Below are 21577 nucleotides of genomic sequence, written 5' to 3'. Positions count from 1 at the left end.
TGGGTTACAAAGATGGTTATCATAGGTTGTCGAGTTCCTCCAGCTCCTCAGATGGAGGGCAGGAACCCTGGATGCAGTGCGCATTTCCCCTCTGTATCGCCACACTGAGGCGCTGGAAAAGAAAGCTTGCAGCTCTTGGGTCCCTTGTTGTTTCAATGAGCCTAGAACCCAGTTCCTTCAAAAAACTGGTAGCACTTTTACCCCAGGCGCCGAGTGTCTCAGAAGCAATGGGGACAAAATTGTAGTGGTGATCCAGTTCTCTATACTTACGGGATTTGGCCGCTTCCCTGTGGGTGGCAGCGCCACCTGGTTGTGCAACACTGAGGTTAATGTAGGTGTTAGCCAGGGTTGATACGCACGTGTAGTCCCATACCAACTGCTTGCCATTCTTCCAGGGGTTCACTGTGATACCATCCGGGCGACCAATAAGAGCATCAGAGTTACGGGGCGTTAGGTAACGGGGCTCTCTTTCAGCTGGGCATCCAGCTGTGGTGAGGCTCCTCTTGATGATGTCGTTAACTTCACTGTGCCTCGAGTGCCATCCCCCTGTGTATATGTATATGTGTATATATATATATATATATATATATATATATATATATATATATATTTATTAGTGGCCATGTCTACCTTGTTTCATCTCCTCTATATGTGCTTAGAGGCTTAGAGTCCAGTACTAGCTCCTGAAAATTGCATATATTTAGCCCTCTGAACACTGCCTCCTTGTCTGTCGAAACCCTTTGGTATTTTACATGTCGTTATCATGTCCCCGTATTCCTTCCTCAAGCTTGGTGAAGTCAAGTGTGTGTGTGTAAATGATTCACCTTTATATTCCCCTTGACGAAGGCTAGTCCAAGAAAAATGAAAGCTGTTGCTTGTGTGAGCAACGCTGCAGTGAATGAGAGTGAAAGGGCGTCTGACCCAGACTACGGCGGGAGAATTAGCACGGGCTCTACCCCCCTCCAGAAACATTTCCATATTGGAGGAGCGTCCGCCCGCCCTCTGGAAGGTCACCCACGCTACTGGTCAGGTAGGGTGCAGGGTGCTTCTCGCCAGCTGGTGGTGGTGGTGGTAGTGGTGGTGGTGGTGATGGTTGTGGTGGTGGTGGTTATGGTTGTACTCACCTAGTTGTGCTTGCAGGGGTTGAGCGCTGGCTCTATGATCCTACCTCTCAACAGTCAATCAACTGATTTTTTTTTCCACACCCTCAGGAAGCAGCCTGTAGCAGCTGTCTAACTCCCAGGTACCTATTTACTGCTAGCTGAACAGAACATCATGATGAAAGAAACTCTGCCCATTTGTTTCCGCCTCCGCCGGGGATCGAACCCGAACCCATAGGACTACGAGTCCCGAGCGCTGTCCACTCAGCCGTCAGGCCCGCGTCAGTCTGAGGGTGTAGTCCCGGCAGAGAGCTGGGTGTTGGGTGTCACCCAGGCCATTGTTGAGACGTCACTGTCCCTTCATATATCAGATTATCTTTTTGTACTAAACCTTTCAGCTGTGAGGAGCTGTGAGGTGCTGTGAGGAGCTGTGAGGATCTGTGAGGTGCTGTGAGGAGCTGTGAGGAGCTGTGAGGATCTGTGAGGTGCTGTGAGGTGCTGTGAGGAGCTGTGAGAAGCTGTGAGGTGCTGTGAGGAGCTGTGAGGAGCAGTGAAGAGCTGTGAGGTGCTGTGAGGAGCTGTGAGAAGCTGTGAGAAGCTGTGAGGTGCTGTGAGGAGCTGTGAGGAGCAGTGAAGAGCTGTGAGGTGCTGTGAGGAGCTGTGAGGTACTGTGAGAAGCTGTGAGAAGCAGTGAGGAGCTGTGAGCTGTAAGAAGCTGTGAGGAGCTGTGATGTGCTGTGAGGAGCTGTGAGGAGCTGTGAGCTGTGAGAAGCTGTGAGGAGCTGTGAGGTGCTGTGAGGTGCTGTGAGGAGCTGTGAGCTGTGAGAAGCTGTGAGGAGCTGTGAGGAGCTGTGAGGTGCTGTGAGGAGCTGTGAGGTGCTGTGAGGAGCTGTGAGGTGCTGTGAGGTGCTGTGAGGAGCTGTGAGGTGCTGTGAGGAGCTGTGAGGTGCTGTGAGGAGCTGTGAGGTACTGTGAGGAGCTGTGAGGAGCTGTGAGAAGCAGTGAGGAGCTGTGAGGTGCTGTGAGGTGCTGTGAGGAGCTGTGAGGTGCTGTGAGGAGCTGTGAGGTGCTGTGAGGAGCTGTGAGCTGTGAGAAGCTGTGAGGAGCTGTGAGGAGCTGTGAGGAGCTGTGAGGTACTGTGAGGAGCTGTGAGGTACTGTCCGTAATTATACTTAGTTATCTTGAACTATCCCATTGTTATTGCTTAATTATCCCTTAGTTATCGTTAGTTTGCTTAATTGTCCCTTAATTATTTATTATAACTTACTTTTAGTTATACTTCAACTGTCATTAGTTATCCTTAGTTACCATTTAGTTATCCCTTCATCTTAATTATCCTCTAGGTATCATTAGTTATCGAGTTATCCCTTAGTTATTACAAGCATTCTATTGCTATCCCATGAGATATCCTAATTTCTGTTTATCCTTGTGTTATCCCATCTCTAAGTAATCTCAGATGCCCTGTTCCCAATCTTTATCCATCTGTTACCCTACTCCCAATAATTATCCCGACCTATCTCATTTTGTCTAGTTATGACAAAATGGGATAGGTCGGGATAAAAAAATAATTATCATGGGATGGGATAAAATTGGGATTTAAAATAATTATCCCGACCTATCCCCAGTTATGCACAAAAAAATCCTAAGCAATGACTTCCTTGATTTATCGAAGTTTTGTTTATCCAGTTATCTTGATTTATCCAAGTTATCCCAAGTACCAAAGTTTATCCCTAGTGCCATCCATAACTATGGCACTCAGTATCCGAGTGCCTCTCCGTGGCTATTCTAAGTCAAATTTTCCCAATTATCCTGATTATCCAATTATTCTAAATTTACCCAATAGTGCTTTCCTGATGGGACAGGTGGGTGAGGGAACAGGTGGGTGAGGGCACAGCTGGGTGAGGGGACAGCTGGGTGAGGGGACAGGTGGGTGAGGGGACAGGTGGGTGAGTGGACAGGTGGGTGAGGGGACAGGTGGGTGAGTGGACAGGTGGGTGAGTGGACAGGTGGGTGAGGGGACAGGTGGGTGAGGGGACAGCTGGGTGAGGGGACAGCTGGGTGAGGGGACAGCTGGGTGAGGGGACAGGTGGGTGAGGGGACAGGTGGGTGAGGGGACAGGTGGGTGAGGGGACAGGTGGGAGAGGGGACAGCTGGGTGAGGGGACAGCTGGGTGAGGGGACAGCTGGGTGAGGGGACAGCTGGGTGAGGGGACAGGTGAGTGAGGGGACAGGTGAGTGAGGGGACAGGTGAGTGAGGGGACAGGTGAGTGAGGGGACAGGTGAGTGAGGGGACAGGTGGGTGAGGGGACAGGTGGGTGAGGGGACAGGTGGGTGAGGGGACAGGTGAGTGAGGGGACAGGTGGGTGAGGGGACAGGTGGGTGAGGGGACAGGTGAGTGAGGGGACAGGTGGGTGAGGGGACAGGTGGGTGAGGGGACAGCTGGGTGAGGGGACAGGTGGGTGAAGGGACAGCTGGGTGAAGGGACAGCTGGGTGAGGGGACAGCTGGGTGGGGGGACAGCTGGGTGAGGGGACAGCTGGGTGAGGGGACAGCTGGGTGGGGGGACAGCTGGGTGAGGGGACAGGTGGGTGGGGGGACAGGTGGGTGAAGGGACAGGTGGGTGAAGGGACAGGTGGGTGAAGGGACAGGTGGGTGAAGGGACAGGTGGGTGAAGGGACAGGTGGGTGAAGGGACAGGTGGGCGAGGGGACAGGTGGGCGAGGGGACAGGTGAGCGAGGGGACAGGTGGGTGAGGGGACAGGTGGGTGAGGGGACAGGTGGGTGAGGGGACAGGTGGGTGAGGGGACAGCTGGGTGAGGGGACAGCTGGGTGAGGGGACAGCTGGGTGAGGGGACAGGTGGGTGAAGGGACAGCTGGGTGAGGGGACAGCTGGGTGGGGGGACAGCTGGGTGAGGGGACAGGTGGGTGAGGGGACAGCTGGGTGGGGGGACAGCTGGGTGAGGGGACAGTTGGGTGAGGGGACAGTTGGGTGAAGGGACAGGTGGGTGAGGGGACAGGTGGGTGAGGGGACAGGTGGGTGAGGGGACAGGTGAGTGAGGGGACAGGTGGGTGAGGGGACAGGTGGGTGAGGGGACAGGTGGGTGAGGGGACAGGTGGGTGAGGGGACAGGTGGGTGAGGGGACAGGTGGGTGAGGGGACAGCTGGGTGAGGGGACAGCTGGGTGAGGGGACAGCTGGGTGAGGGGACAGCTGGGTGAGGGGACAGGTGGGTGAGTGGACAGGTGGGTGAGGGGACAGCTGGGTGAGGTGACAGGTGAGTGAGGTGACAGCTGGGTGAGGGGACAGCTGGGTGAGGGGACAGCTGGGTGAGGGGACAGCTGGGTGAGGGGACAGGTGAGTGAGGGGACAGCTGGGTGAGGTGACAGCTGGGTGAGAGACAGCTGGGTGAGGGGACAGCTGGGTGATAGACAGCTGGGTATGACACCACAGTGTGTGTGAAGGTAACAGAGTAACATGTGGGAGATGGGGGGGTAGAAGGTGGGGCAGGGGGGTAGGGGGGTCTGAATGAGGTCATGTCCCCCCCACATGTTTGGAGAAAGTCATGCCGCAGACCACTGAGTCACGGAGAGGTCCTCGCGCCCTCATGCGCTAAGACAGCATACTTAAATGTCAACATTATGTTGGCTATTTGCCTCATGTGTTGAGTCCTCTTGCACCACTCTCAATGATAACATATTTACATTTTACGAAACGGCTTTAAATGTTGGAAAATAATGATAAATGATGTCAAAGTGTTGTTAAATGTTGTTTGACAACACACACACACACGCACACACACAAACGCACACATACACACACACACACACACACACACAAACGCGCGCGTGAAGCTTGAAGAAGTTCAGAGGTATGTCACTAGACTAGTCCCAGAACTAAGAGTCATGAGTTACGAGGAAAAGCTGCGGGAAATGCACCTTGCAACACTGGAAGACAGAAGAGTAAGGGGAGACATGATCACTACCTACAAAATTATCAGATGAATTGACAGGGTAGATAAAGATAAACTGTGTAACCTTGGTGGTATGCGAACAAGGGGACACAGGTGGAAACTGAATACCCACATGAGCCACAGGGACGTCAGAAAGAACTTTTTCAGTATCAGAGAAGTTAACAGATGAAATGCATTAGGCAGTGATGTGGTGGAGGCTGACTCCATACACAGTTTCAAATGTAGATATGATAGAGCCCAGTAGGCTCAGGAATCTGTACATCACTTGATAGACGGGACCAAAGAGCCAAAGCTCAACCCCCGCAAGAACAACTAGGTGAGTACTCAGGTGGACTATCTGTTATGTACAAGGCCAACATTCTCAAAGTTCCGGACCTGACCCAACTCCGTTGTCAACCAATAGTTGGCACCCATAACACTAGGCTCTCAGCCTTCAACAGTCTCATGCTGAAACTGCCTTTCTCAAGACCATCACTCTATCAGCGCTCCTAAGCCGGATATCGCATCTGGAACTTCTTTGCTCAACAGGTTATCTTGAGATGATTTCGGGGCTCTTGGTCGAGGACCGGGCCCCGCGGCCCGGTCCTCGACCAGGCCTCCACCCCCAGGAAGCAGCCCGTGACAGCTGACTAACACCCAGATACCCATTTTACTGCTAGGTAACAGGGGCATAGGGTAAAAGAAACTCTGCCCATTGTTTCTCGCCGGTGCCTGGGATCGAACCCAGGACCACAGGATCACAAGTCCAGCGTGCTGTCCGCTCGGCCGACCGGTTGATACACGTGTTGACACATGCTGACACCCAGGGTGTGGGGAGGGTGCGGCTCTAACACAGCCACTGGTTCATCCTGTTCCTTATATGACCGTTACTTAGATTAAAATAAAGTTTATTCCAAAAGATTCCAATAAAAATCTCATGAAATAAATGAGTCTTTAGGACCAGGCTTCTGATGAGCTGAGAGAGGATAACGGCTCTTACTTCACGCTCTTGATACTGGTAATGGCTTAAAAGGGCCACCACTTACGGGCTATTCATGCCCGTGCCGCTTTTTGGGTGGCTTAATCTTCATCAATCAATCAATCCCTCTTGGACGGGAGACATCTCCCGTCACGCAGGGTGCAGTCGCACCTCCACACATCTCCAGTATCATCTATTGATACTGGTAATGGCTCAAAAGGGCCACCACTTACGGGCTATTCATGCCCGTGCCACTTTTTGGGTGGCTTAATCTTCATCAATCAATCAATCGGCTCTTACTTGATCACTAGGTTCCTCAACTGTCAGCCCTAATGAACACTACCTACCCTAGTTCTAGTTATAAAAAAGGGGAAAGGTAGAAATAGAGAAGGTAGACATGGGGGAGGGAGAAGGGGAAGGGATAGAGATGTGATCACCTTAAAGAGGATAAAAGAGAATTGTGTGAATATAAGAGAGGAGGAAAATAGTGGAGCAAGGGAAGAGCAGCTGTAAGAGCCGGGTGTGTTTGTGAGGCCGGGTCGGGTCAGACCAGGCCACCGGGTCGGGTCAGACCAGGTCACCGGGTCGGGTCAGACCAGGCCACCGGGTGGGGTCAGACCAGGTCACCGGGTGGGGTCAGACCAGGTCACCGGGTCGGGTCAGACCAGGTCACCGGGTCGGGTCAGACCAGGTCACCGGGTCGGGTCAGACCAGGTCACCGGGTCGGGTCAGACCAGGTCACCGGGTCGGGTCAGACCAGGTCACCGGGTGGGGTCAGACCAGGTCACCGGGTCGGGTCAGACCAGGTCACCGGGTCGGGTCAGACCAGGTCACCGGGTCGGGTCAGAGCAGGTTACAAAGCTTCGCACCTTCCCCCCAAAGGTCACACCAAGGTCACGAACTCTACCTTTGTGCTCGTGGCGGCTCACAGGTGCCAGACACCACAATACAGCGATACTTGTTTTGTATTTTCGTGTCACTGTTGTATTTTAATACATGGATTTTCACAAATGTATATACCCCACATACGTCCCTCCCCAGGCTGACCTATACTTATTTCTTATATCTTCACCATCTTTCAATAGCCTTAATGTAGAGGAGTACGACAGAGGCTTTTTCTAACAGACTTCATCAAGCTAACCTTTCTCTGAATGACTCACAGTGGAAATAACTCACCCTTCCTGTCAGCCTCGGGGACCTCGGTGTTCGCACAGCATCACAAACTGCTGTACCAGCTTTCCTGTCCTCTTCAGTGGCATCTGACAACCTGGTGAAGGGAATCCTACTGGATTACCTACGTCAACCGGCTTGGGTACACGATTCCGGTTATATGCGCAATAAAATAGGTCTCTTTCACAGAGCCAGCACTCCACCCACCATCTTCTAAACCTGGACAATGTTCCTGTGGACCCCTTGTCTGACACTACTGCTGGACAATGTTCCTGTGGACCCCTTGTCTGACACTACTGCTGGACAATGTTCCTGTGGACCCCTTGTCTGACACTACTGCTGGACAATGTTCCTGTGGACCCCTTGTCTGACACTACTGCTGGACAATGTTCCTGTGGGCCCCTTGTCTGACACTACTGCTGGACAATGTTCCTGTGGTCCCCTTGTCTGACACTACTGCTGGACAATGTTCCTGTGGACCCCTTGTCTGACACTACTGCTGGACAATGTTCCTGTGGGCCCCTTGTCTGACACTACTGCTGGACAATGTTCCTGTGGTCCCCTTGTCTGACACTACTGCTGGACAATGTTCCTGTGGTCCCCTTGTCTGACACTACTGCTGGACAATGTTCCTGTGGTCCCCTTGTCTGACACTACTGCTGGACAATGTTCCTGTGGACCCCTTGTCTGACACTACTGCTGGACAATGTTCCTGTGGACCCCTTGTCTGACACTACTGCTGGACAATGCCCCTACACAGCTCGGTCCTCACAGCTTCACCGTAGGGCGCAGGAGACCCGGTACCCCCGGGCAATGTTACCGGGGACCCGACACCGGGCCCACGGCCTAGGGAATCCCAGCTGCTCAAACATATTTTCCGCTTGTGAATCACATCAATAGATCCTATTTCCATCTTTTCTCCCTCTCTCAATCTCTAACTATCTGTGTTAGTCTGTCTGTCTCCTTACCACTGCCTATATCTCGACTGACTCTCTCTCTCTCTCTCTCATTTTCACAGTTCCCTACCCGTACCAGTCATCCTGCAAATCTGAGTAACGCTTGACCCATCTATCTGGCCCATAATATATATATATATATTTATATATATATATATGTATGTATATTTATATATATATATGTCGTACCTAGTAGCCAGAACGCACTTCTCAGCCTACTATGCAAGGCCCGATTTGCCTAATAAGCCAAGTTTTCATGAATTAATTGTTTTTCGACTACCTAACCTACCTAACCTAACCTAGCTTTTTCGGTTACCTAACCTAACCTAACCTATAAAGATAGGTTAGGTTAAGTAGGGTTGGTTAGGTTCGGTCCTATATCTACGTTAATTTCAACTCCAATAAAAAAAAAATTGACCTCATACATAATGAAATGGGTAGCTTTATCATTTCATAAAAAAATTAAGTACATAGGCTTAGGATATCATTACAGGTCAAAGGTTATCTGTGTTGCGTCTCCCTCAACGGCACAATGACTTCCGGGTCAAGAGCCAGTGTGACCTCGTCCCCTCAACCTCCCACATAATCCCGCACTTGACCTCCTGACCTTACACCGCTGCTCGCTCTAACTCCCCTCGCCTCACCCCGTCTACACCACCTATGTATCTCTCTATGTAGCTAGGTATCTATGTGTGTTATTGTGTCTATATCCACCCACCCTCATTCATACACACACACACATATATATATATATACATATATGTCTCACCTACGTTTGAAACAATCAAGCGATCCCACGTTCATTATTTAGATAAGCTGGTATAGATAAGGACACCATATCAACGTAATAGTCACAAAGAGCAAACAGATATGCTCTTAAATGGCTTCTAGAACTTAAAAACCAAGAGTTATGAGGAAGATTTGAGGGGTTAAACATGCCGAAGCTAGTAGATAAGAGGGAAACGAGGAGATATGATTCCCACATACAAAATCGCGACCACAATCGACGAATTTAACAATGAAAACTTGAAAAAAAGGAAATATCTAGCACCAGAGGCCACAGACTCAAGCTTAGAAAGGTGGCAAAAGCATCGGCAGTTTAAGTGTCGTGACAAAGACGAAAGGGATGACGGGACATCACGATCGTGGCTCTCAACTTGTAACTGTACATTGGTACACACACACACACACACACACACATTACCCAAGTGCCCCTGTTACCTAGCAGTAAATAGGTACCTGGGAGTTAGTCAGCCGTCACGGGCTGCTTCCTGGGGTGTGTGTGTGTGGTGTGGGGAAAAAAAAAAGTAGTTAGTAAACAGTTGATTGACAGTTGAGAGGCGGGCCGAAAGAGCAAAGCTCAACCCCCGCAAAAACACAACTAGTAAACACACACACACACACACACAAAGGCTCAGGAATCTGTACACCAGTTGATTGACAGTTGAGAGTCGGGACCAAAGAGCCAAAACTCAACCACCGCAAGCACAATTCGGTGAGTACACACACACAGTGTTGGGATCGAACTGTTGACAACCCAACACATTTAATTTAGGTTTATTCTGAATGTTTATCGTAATGCTTCGTTGTACTACAACGGGGTACATAATCTGAACAGGTGTCAGCCTCAGCCGGACCTGTTGTCAGGTGCGACACACTTTGTGCCCAGGTCTGACAAAGGACAAGAAAATAAGATGGTATAAAACTTCATCATGGATATATTGTGATATATCTCTAATCACCTTATATACAATATTTTACATGTATATATATATGTGTGCATTGTACACAAGTACAGTTAAATATATATATAGAGAGAGATACTACGACCATGCTACGGTCGTCTCTTCTCCGATTGATCTTCCCACTTATAAATCATCTACTTTCCTGCAATTTGTTCCGCTATCAGGAAAATCAGCGCGTTACCTCCACGCCGACCTCTAAATCTCAAAGCTGTTATCTTCCATAACTTTCAAGAACGTCGACCATGCCTCGAGGTCCTCTTCCTTCATGAGGGTGGAGCACACTAACAGTTGGGTCCGTTGGTCACACATCCAAACGCGACGACAGCCTGTTGACTCAATGGTGGGGAGTAGATGTCTGTCTCTCCACATGCTCCGGCCAGCACACGTTACCTCGCCCAGTGGTTCTGATTGGCTAACAGAAATTCCCGCCACCGGACGAGCCATACCGTGCTGACCGTTAACGACCTCCATGGTTGTTAACCTCGTTCTTCCTGTAATAATGAACGTATGACTTAAATAATCGTGCCTTTATGCGATGGAATAACACGATACGATATATCGTAACACACAGTTGATTGACAGTTGAGAGGCGGGACCTAAGAGCCAAAGCTCAACCCCCGCAAGCACAAATAGGTGAGTACACACACACACAGACACACACACACACACACACACACACACACACACACACACACACACACACACACACACACACACACACACACACACACAAGGTTCAAAGGTTTGCCACCAGACTAGTACCCGAGCTGAGAGGTATGAGCTACGAAGAGAGACTACGAGAATTAAACCTCACTTCGCTGGTAGAAAGAAGATTTAGGGGGGACATGATCACCACATTCAAGATTCTCAAGGGAATCGATAGGGTAGATAAAGACAGGCTATTGAACACAAGGGGCACACGCACTAGGGGATACAGGTGGAAGCTGAGTGCCCAAATGAGCCACAGGGATATTAGAAAGAACTTTTTTAGTGTCAGAGTGGTTGACAAATGGAATGCATTAGGCAGTGATGTGGTGGTGGCTGACTCCATATACAGTTTCAAGTGTAGATATGATAGAGCCCAGTAGGCTCAGGAACCTGTACACCTGTTGACTGACGGTCGAGAGGCGGGACCAAAGAACCAGAGCTCAACCCCCGCAAGCACAATTAGGTGAGTACACCCCATACCCATCTTGTGGGCGGTAGTGGAAAGGGTTACAGAGGCACATAATGGGCTCAGGGACTGAACCCCACAATTCATAAGAACATAAGAACAAAGGTAACTGCAGAAGGCCTATTGGCCCATACGAGGCAGCTCCTATTCTATAACCACCCAATCCCACTCATATACTTGTCCAACCCGTGCTTGAAACAATCGAGGGACCCCACCTCCACAATGTTACGCGGCAATTGGTTCCACAAATCAACAACCCTGTTACTGAACCAGTATTTACCCAAGTCTTTCCTAAATCTAAACTTATCCAATTTATATCCATTGTTTCGTGTTCTGTCCTGTGTTGATACTTTTAATACCCTATTAATATCCCCCCGGAAATTTAGCTAAGCAAGTTACAATCTTGATGAGCTAGTTACAAAATTCAGTATAAGTCGTCACATCATAAATGGGTTCGAGATCGACCACAAGTACAGTTTCTAAAGTAAGCAACTGACATATGTGGAGAGCTAGTGTCACAATTGATATGTTTGTCCTGCACACCGCCCCCCATCCAGTGGGCAGCGGTGGATAGGTTACAATCACTTAGTTACTACCTACAGTTAGCAAACTGGGGATAATTGGCTAAAATTTCTGGTAGCAGATCATTTTGAATGAAATATTGACACATCGCTGGAACATTGGTTATAGAATTGTCTCTAAATTCACGTATCTTTTCGCACTCCATCACATAGTGACGGAAGGGGTGCGAATAATTTTGTTGACACAGTTTACATTGAGTCAGGTCTACATCAACAGATAATAAGAATTCCCAGAGATACTTGTAACCGAGTCTAAGCCGAGCAGTAGTAACATCTAGAAGTCTGCTGATTTTATTGGCTGAACCATAGAAGTGTGGCTCCTCTTGCATGATAGTATGATGATAGATGGAATTACTGGTGTCGATTTCACTTTGCCTCAGATCTACAAGATCTTGTTGAAGTTCTCGGTGAACTGCTGCTCTCAGATTGCTCATTGACAATCCAAGGTTACACTCAACGGCTCCTTTAAAGGCAGATTCTTTGGCTAACATATCAGCTCTATCATGCATTCGGAGGCCAACATGAGATGGAGACCACATGAAATGGACTCTGTTACCATCCTTAATAATTTTGTTGTATTTGTGTCTAGCTTCGGACACGAGCATGTTACAGTTATGTCTTAAAGAGTTCAGAGCATTTAAGGATGATAAAGAGTCACTTACAATTAATGTATCAAGTTTGGAGACTTGTACACATTTCAGTGCAAGGATCAAGGCAAATAGTTCGGTCTGAAGGGTAGAGACCCAGATGTTTATACGGACTCCCCACTCAAAATATAAGCCATCGCCCATTGTTAGGACAACTGCACCCGTGGTGCGGTGTAGGGAACCATCAGTGTATATGATTTGAGAAAGAGAATGCTCTGTGGACAGAGCATCAATATGGCTTAAGGCGTTGAGCTTTGCCTCAAGACGAAGCTTGGGCTGATCTCTAATTTATTTCTTGGGTGGAAAGAGAGGGATTAATATTGGAAAGTGTGTAATGTCCCACGGTGCAGGAAAGTGCCGTTGTTGTTTTTCTTGGTACAAATTATAAACCTGATACATTTTGAGATCATTCCCAGTTTTAGTTATCCATCTGGAACAATGCTGACCTTCAATAATGAAATTTTGGAGGGCTTCTGTGCAAGGGTTAGGATGAGTTAGCCTAAGCATTTTTAAACCAATTTGACAGTTTATTTCAGTAACGCGATCAACAACGCTCGGAATATTAAGTTCCTCTCTCATGTTAAGTATCTTTGTGGTACGAGGGCACCCAAGCATTATCCTCAAGGCTTCGTTCTACAATTTTTCAAGCCCTCCAAGTTTTCTTTCAGGCATCAAAGCAAGCAGAGGTGCAGCATAATCCACTAAAGATCTGATGTATGCAAGGTACAACATTTTGACAATTCTGACATTGGCACCATAGCCTGAGTGATAACCTGCAACAGCCTTGAGAGCTCGGAGCCTCTCTTTATACTGACGACAGAGTCTGAATACAACAGGACCATACAGTGGCACCTCAAGGCCAAGGTATTTGAATCTGTTTACATAGTCAAGCTGGGAGCCATCAGACAGTTGCATCTTGCGAACAGCTCCTCCCTGCCTGGGTGGGCGCCGATTTAGTATCTTTGTTTTCTCTGCTGAGATGACAAAACGTAGGTCCTGACATGAGTCTAATACAGAGTTAAGAGTGTTCTGCGTGTTAGCATACCCAGTGGCGTGTATCATTGCACGCCATCATGCTGATGGCGTGCATCAGCATAGCTAATGATGTGGACGTTGGGTTTGCTCGGTACAGAGTTTAACAGCGTGTTTATTAAGATACTAAATAAGGTAGGACTGAGGACACCACCCTGCGGGGTACCTAGTTCAAAGTCTCTTGTTACACTTCTATGCCCCTGGAAAAATACAGATGACTTCCTGTTGGATAAGTAACCCCTGATCCAACAAAGAAGCCGACCACCAATATTCATTCTTGCAAGCTCACTCAAGATAACATGTCTATTTGCAATATCAAAGGCAGACTTAAGATCTAGGAAGGTGGTATATGACTTTTCAGTGTGCAGGGTAAGAAAGGTGGTGATGCAATGATGCACACTCCTTCCATGCATGAAGCCATATATCTGGGGGGATAGCATGGTTCTTATTCTATGGAGGAGACGGTTTAGGACCATTCTCTCGAATGTTTTACAAATGCAGCTGGTAAAGGAAATCGGGCAGAAAGCATTCTCTTGATTTGGCTTGGGAATTGGAATGATTATACTGTTGGTCCAAGAGTTAGGAAGCTCCCCAGTAACATGGCTCATATTATACAGCTCAAGCAGGGGATTTCCTGGTACTAAAGGGAGCAGACGCAATATGTCATAAGTGATACTATCCTCACCGGGGGATGTGGCTTTACCTTTGTTTAGGACCGTGAGTAATTCAAACTCAGTAAATGGCACGTTGCATTCATCTTCCTTGTGGAGCATGAAGTCAACGAGCCTTTCTCGATCTCCGTAACCAGCAGCCTAATATGCCATTTGATGGTTTTAGGGAAGTAGTAGGAAGGTGGAAGTAGGAAGGAAGGAAGTAGTCTTTGTAGTAGTCTACTTTTTGAGGAAGTAGTCTGCCCAGAGAATGTGACAGCAGCTCAGCGGCTTTACTTACGTTTTCTTTGGTGGCGTTTTCTTTGTTTCTGCGAGAATACACACAGCCTAAACTGTTATAAATCAATGAGACAGCAAGCGGGACACTTTTTTGTTGTTCTGTACAAATGCTATTTACATTAATCGATTGGTGTGATGACTCTCTAAACTTATGAGGTTTGTGATGATTTATATCCGTGTATGGCGCCAGCTTCCTTTCCTCACCTCTGTGGATGTTCCAATGGTTCGCGAGCGTCCTAAATAACAAATTAACGAACATACGTCATCGGAGACTGTTAGTTTGAACTAATGCTTGCATTAGGGTCCTTTCTAGATCGAGCTACTGACCTCCGTCAAGATGCAACCCCACAACAGATGCCAAACTCCCGGGCACTGAGTTACTGCTAGGTGATTAGACGCAACAGGTGACAAGAAACGCTGCTCGACCATTTCTGCCCCACCCGGGGATCGAATACGGGATCCCCAACTTTCGAGTCGAAAACCTAGACCATTGTACTACAGCGTATCATCAGCGACCGTGTCCCTTTCTTCGTGTCCAAGCTGGACCAGTTCAGGAAATAAGTCTGGGAATAAACCCCTGGGCATTTTTCAAGTTTCTATATGTGATTAACAAGCTAGGAGTTGGGAAGATGACTGGAGTACGGGACTTCTCGAGCGTAGCTCTCATCCTGTAACTACACTTAGGTAATTACAATTAGGTAATTACATCTAGGCTGTACACAGTACAGTATACAGCTATACTCACAACTAGGTGAGTACACACACACACACACACAGCTACTGTCAGAGTAGTTAACAGGTGGAATGCATTAGGCAGTGATGTGGTGGAGGCTGACTCCATACACAGTATCAAATGTAGATTTGATAAGAGCCCAGTAGGCTCAGGAATCTGTACATCAGTTGATTGACAGTTGAGAGGCGGGACCAAAGAGCCAGGGCTCAACCCCCACAAGCACAACTAGGTGAGTACACACACAATCAAGACAGATGAAGATAGACAGAGACTACAGGACGACCTGGACAAACTGGAGGAATGGTCTAGAAAATGGCTACTAAAGTTTAACTCAGGAAAGTGTAAAGTAATGAAATTAGGCGAAGGGAGCAGAAGGCTGAACACAAGGTACCATCTGGGAGGTGATATCCTGCAAGAGTCAAATGGAGGGAAAGATCTGGGGGTCGATATCACACCGAACCTGTCCCCAGAAGTCCACATCAAAAGGATATCCTCAGCGGCATATGCTAGACTGGCCAACATAAAAACTGCCTTTAGAAGCTTATATAAGGAATCGTTTAGGACCCTGTATACCACTTATGTCAGACCAATCCTGGAGTTTGCAGCTCCAATCTGGACTTAAACACAAGACAAAGAGAAGATTCAGAGGTATGCCACCAGACTAGTCCCAGAACTGAGAGGTATGAGTTACGAGGAAAGGCTACGGGAATGAAACCGCACGTCCCTGGAAAAGGGGAGACATGATATCCACCTTCATTTTAAATTCATTACAGGTCTTTTGTTACCTTCAGGATCTGGCCGAAACACAACGCATGTTAGTGACTTTGTAAGAATGTACCACTTAATCACCAACTAATGTACGCTCACAACATTGCACCTTCCTGTATGAATAAATTAAATGAATTTGTATGAATTAAATTAAAATCAAATCACATTTATTATAGTTTACCTCGAAAATGTAATATTTTCTATTAACATAATTATAGAAAACCTACGGGTAGGGGAAACTTATGTATTACCGCACTTAATACGCCATGGATTTTCATTTGAAATCAAAATAGGTACCCCTGTAGGTGGCGAGGGAAAGTCAAAATAGGTACCCCTGTAGGTGGCGAGGGGTGAAGCAGGGACACTAGAACTCTAGGTTAATGGAGACGAAGGCATTTTAGAGATAGCTTCGAAGGCTTAACCCGGCTTTAGGTTGGTACTCTGCCATATCTTGGGAGACGGAGGTGGTTAGGGAGCATCCCTGGCGACCTCTCGTGTAGCGTAGGTGCTCCGTCCACAAGAGGGGAAGCTGGATCATCTCAAGTTGATAATTAAAGACATAAAGGTGTTTCTAAGTTCACATTCCCGGAGAGGAAAGTGCTAGGGCCGTCTTGGTGGTTGCTTGAAATTTTTTTGGAGATTTCGGTATATAATAAAAATAAATATTCTATAATAATAATAATAATAATAATAATAATAATAATAATAATAATAATAACAATAACAATAACAATAATAATAATAATAATAATAATAATAATAATAATAATAATAATAATTATATTTATATACAATATTGGGGAAATAGTATTTAAGACTTAAGTGTTAACTAACCGAGAGACACAAATCAGTAATATCAAAATAGAGTGAACTGGGGAACAGTAACTACAATTAGGAAATTAGATTGAACGTAGAATGAAACAGATGTGTATGAGAGAACTCTGTAAAGGTGCCAGAGTTCCAAAAAGGTGATGACCAGACTACACACTAGAATGTGAAGGGACGACGACGTTTCGGTCCGTCCTGGACCATTCTCAAGTCGATTGAGAATGGTCCAGGACGGACCGAAACGTCGTCGTCCCTTCACCTTCTAGTGTGTGGTCTGGTCATCATATTTTAGCCACGTTATTGTGACTCATCGCCCCCAAAAAGGTGACTTTGACAGATTGAATGTTTCTTGGAAGGACAGCCTGGACAAACCTCAACATGGAAGTTGGACTTTTCTTAGAGGCGAGACGAGCCTGACGAGGGTGACGTCACAAGGGATTGCGAAGTAGATTCCAATTATTACTTATTTAAAAATATTCTTAGTAAAGCCTGGGAACATGGAATACCTTATAAATTGATTAGTTCGAATAACTCAACTGGATAACCTTTTTGGGTAAAACGAAAGCTTTGTACAAAAGGATTAAAGAAATCCATCTAGAAAAAAATTTGTCAAACAAATTATAAATTTTAAAGCAGAGATATGGAAACAAAACCAGACTGTAAAGTTCGGATAGCAGGACAAGCAAAGACAAACCGTAAAGTTTTTTTTCGGTTATATTAAAAAACCATTAAAATCGGAGAGAGGATAGATAACTCACAATAACAAAGAAATGAGAAGTATTATAAATAAGAACTTTGTCTGGACATTTCCTACAGTAGGACTTAACACTATGGCTTCAGCTGAACAAATTGGTGGTGAAGAGGACAGGTGTGACGATGTCAACGCCATCTATTGAGCGCACTCGATCCCATTTTCTGTTTCCCGGTGAAAAACTGCCATCTTACTGACACCTGTGTAGTTTCCTTCTTACAATACAATTTTTACTCCTCGGAAGTGATGTGGGGAGTGACCTTGGTCAACAAGACTCAGTACACCCTTGGCAGTCCTGAACGCAGTCCTCGGAAGTGATGTGGGGAGTGACCTTGGTCAACAAGACTCAGTACACCCAGGGCAGTCCTGAACGCAGTCCAGTAGGAACAAGTAGGGCTGAGTCGGTGGAGACCATGTAGTGTGTGTGGTGGTCAGCGAAGTATTGGTGATTGGACCGACGTATCCCGGTATGGCCCAGTTGTGTTACTAGATGGAATTAGCGTCCGTGTGTCATCTAAGTTAAGGCTTGTTATAGGTGAAGTCTTTAAGGAGCCAGCGTGTTGCTGGAGGCCAGCCAGCGGCTACCATGAGGAAGTTATTAATTTAATAGAAAATAGAAAATAGCAAATAGAATTAAAGCCAAACAAGTACCCAGGACATGACAAAATATTTTTCGGGATACTTGAAGAATACAAAGAGCTATATGATATTTGTGATATAAAAAGATTTGAAATATCTTATGTTACTAGATGTAACCTACTCAATACAAGGCAGTTTACATCTATGGTGAGTCACACAGTTACTAGTCCTGCCCCACACCCACACAACTGGGCGGCAGCTTTACGGTCATGTGCCCCACACCCACCCAACTGGGCGGCAGCTTTACGGTCATGTGCTCCACACCCACCCAACTGGGCGGCAGCTTTACGGTCATGTGCTCCACACCCACACAACTGGGCGGCAGCTTTACGGTCATGTGCTCCACACCCACACAACTGGGCGGCAGCTTTACGGTCATGTGCCCCACACCCACCCAACTGGGCGGCAGCTTTACGGTCATGTGCTCCACACCCACCCAACTGGGCGGCATCTTTACAGTCATGTGCCCCACACCCACCCAACTGGGCGGCAGCTTTACAGTCATGTGCCCCACACCCACCCAACTGGGCGGCAGCTTTACAGTCATGTGCTCCACACCCACCCAACTGGGCGGCAGCTTTACGGTCATGTGCTCCACACCCACACAACTGGGCGGCAGCTTTACAGTCATGTGCTCCACACCCACCCAACTGGGCGGCAGCTTTACGGTCATGTGCTCCACACCCACCCAACTGGGCGGCAGCTTTACGGTCATGTGCTCCACACCCACACAACTGGGCGGCAGCTTTACGGTCATGTGCTCCACACCCACACAACTGGGCGGCAGCTTTACAGTCATGTGCTCCACACCCACCCAACTGGGCGGCAGCTTTACAGTCATGTGCTCCACACCCACCCAACTGGGCGGCAGCTTTACGGTCATGTGCTCCACACCCACCCAACTGGGCGGCAGCTTTACGGTCATGTGCTCCACACCCACCCAACTGGGCGGCAGCTTTACAGTCATGTGCTCCACACCCACCCAACTGGGCGGCAGCTTTACAGTCATGTGCTCCACACCCACCCAACTGGGCGGCAGCTTTACAGTCATGTGCTCCACACCCACCCAACTGGGCGGCAGCTTTACAGTCATGTGCTCCACACCCACCCAACTGGGCGGCAGCTTTACGGTCATGTGCTCCACACCCACACAACTGGGCGGCAGCTTTACAGTCATGTGCTCCACACCCACCCAACTGGGCGGCAGCTTTACGGTCATGTGCTCCACACCCACCCAACTGGGCGGCAGCTTTACGGTCATGTGCTCCACACCCACACAACTGGGCGGCAGCTTTACAGTCATGTGCTCCACACCCACCCAACTGGGCGGCAGCTTTACAGTCATGTGCTCCACACCCACCCAACTGGGCGGCAGCTTTACAGTCATGTGCTCCACACCCACCCAACTGGGCTGCAGCTTTACAGTCATGTGCTCCACACCCACCCAACTGGGCGGCAGCTTTACAGTCACGTGCTCCACACCCACCCAACTGGGCGGCAGCTTTAGTCACGTGCTCCACACCCACCCAACTGGGCGGCAGCTTTAGTCACGTGCTCCACACCCACCCAACTGGGCGGCAGCTTTAGTCACGTGCTCCACACCCACCCAACTGGGCGGCAGCTTTAGTCACGTGCTCCACACCCACCCAACTGGGCGGCAGCTTTACAGTCACGTGCTCCACACCCACACAACTGGGCGGCAGCTTTAGTCACGTGCTCCACACCCACCCAACTGGGCGGCAGCTTTAGTCACGTGCTCCACACCCACCCAACTGGGCGGCAGCTTTAGTCATGTGCTCCACACCCACCCAACTGGGCGGCAGCTTTAGTCATGTGCAGGCTGCACTTACAGTAACTAAACTTTGGATACTTGGCTAAGATTCCTGGCAGCACATCATTATGAATGAAGTACTTACACATTTCTTGGACACCATTGATGGTGTTATCTCTGAATTTCGTCTTTACAGAAGTTTTACAGAGTTTATAGGTACCTTATTCACTTTTGTGTTCATGATGATATCCTCATAATGCACCAAGATTCTGCCAGTGCAGACTACTTATCACGTGCCTCTGTATGACTAACCATCCTGTGTGATTGGGATATTTAGCATCACGTAGCTAGCTTTTTGACACGCTGTACTCCCCTTCATATAATCTAGGGCAGCTGCACTAATGCAGATGTACCTAAATGAGATAATAAATAAAAAATAGTTAAAGTCTACGCACGGTACAAAGTGTTACAAACTCCCAGAGGTACTTATAGCCGAGCCTAAGCCTAGCATCTAGAAGTCTGCTAACCTTATTGGATGACCCATACACGTGCGGCTCTTCCTGCATAATAGAATGATGATGGAGTAACAGGTGTGAATTTCACTTTGCCTCGAGTTTAGAAACTTCTGGTAAAAACGAAATCGGTTAAGGAAATGAAGTACACAGCTGTATGTTAATTGTACTGACCAAACATTATGAGAGAGAGCGCGAGGAAGGGAGGGCGTGGGAGAGAGAGGGGAGAGAGAGAGGGGAGAGAGGGGAGGGAGGGGCGTGAACACACCCAGGCAGGGGAACAGGACCACTATTGTCAAGGTGCCAAGCTTAGCCAGGACAACCTCAATTATAGTTAAAAATGGTGTGGAGAATTCACTCATCCATCACCGGACCCGTCCCTCTGTCACCCGGGTCACGGGACGGGGAGGGACGGAAAGGAGTGAGGGAAGTGGGAGGGGGAAGTGTGAGGTGGGAGGGGGAAGTGTGAGGCGGGAGGGGAAAGTGTAAAAGAAGGGAAATAAATGGAGAGTAAGAGGAGAGGAACGGAAAAGAGGGAGGGGAGAGAAGGGAAGGATAGGCTGGAACAGGAACAGTAAGACTCAAAATCGATTCCGCCCCCCCCCCAAAAAAAAAAAATAATAAACTGGGGAAAACAAATTATTCAATTAATCCCAACGAACGGCAATGGATCAAAACTAAATTATCTGTAGACAAGACAAAAAGATTTATAGACCAGACCCCAAATTTTGATTTCTACAAGAGTTCTTCCATTCTTGTAAGTAAATGTAAGAGTTTGGGTCCTCTTGGGCTCTTCCTCTTCCGTGTCAGACTAATTTCCTGGGCTCACATTTATTTTGGAAAAAATTAACGAAATGATTAATGCGGTTGTTCTCGTGATCTTAACTTTGTGGAATAAATTATGTCGCTATATATAGCTATATGAGCCGGTCGGCCGAGCGGACAGCACGCGGGACTTGTGATCCTGTGGTCCTGGGTTCGATCCCAGGCGCCGGCGAGAAACAATGGGCAGAGTTTCTTTCACCCTATGCTCCTGTTACCTAGCAATAAATTAGGTACCTGGGTGTTAGTCAGCTGTCACGGGCTGCTTCCTGGGGGTGGAGGCCTGGTCGAGGACCGGGCCGCGGGGACACTAAAAGCCCCGAAATCATCTCAAGATAACCTCTCAAGATAGATCTATCCGCTGCGATGGTGAAACTCCCTCTGTCTTTACAATATATCATCTTTCAAATTATTACCTGAATGTTCACTCACGTTATGTTTACAATGTGAGTTTGATTGGGATTGTTATAGTCC

This window comes from Procambarus clarkii, chromosome 92, assembly GCF_040958095.1.
Source record: "Procambarus clarkii isolate CNS0578487 chromosome 92, FALCON_Pclarkii_2.0, whole genome shotgun sequence".
In the NCBI taxonomy this organism is placed as follows: domain Eukaryota; kingdom Metazoa; phylum Arthropoda; class Malacostraca; order Decapoda; family Cambaridae; genus Procambarus; species Procambarus clarkii.
Note: the sequence above shows the minus strand (reverse complement) of the source record.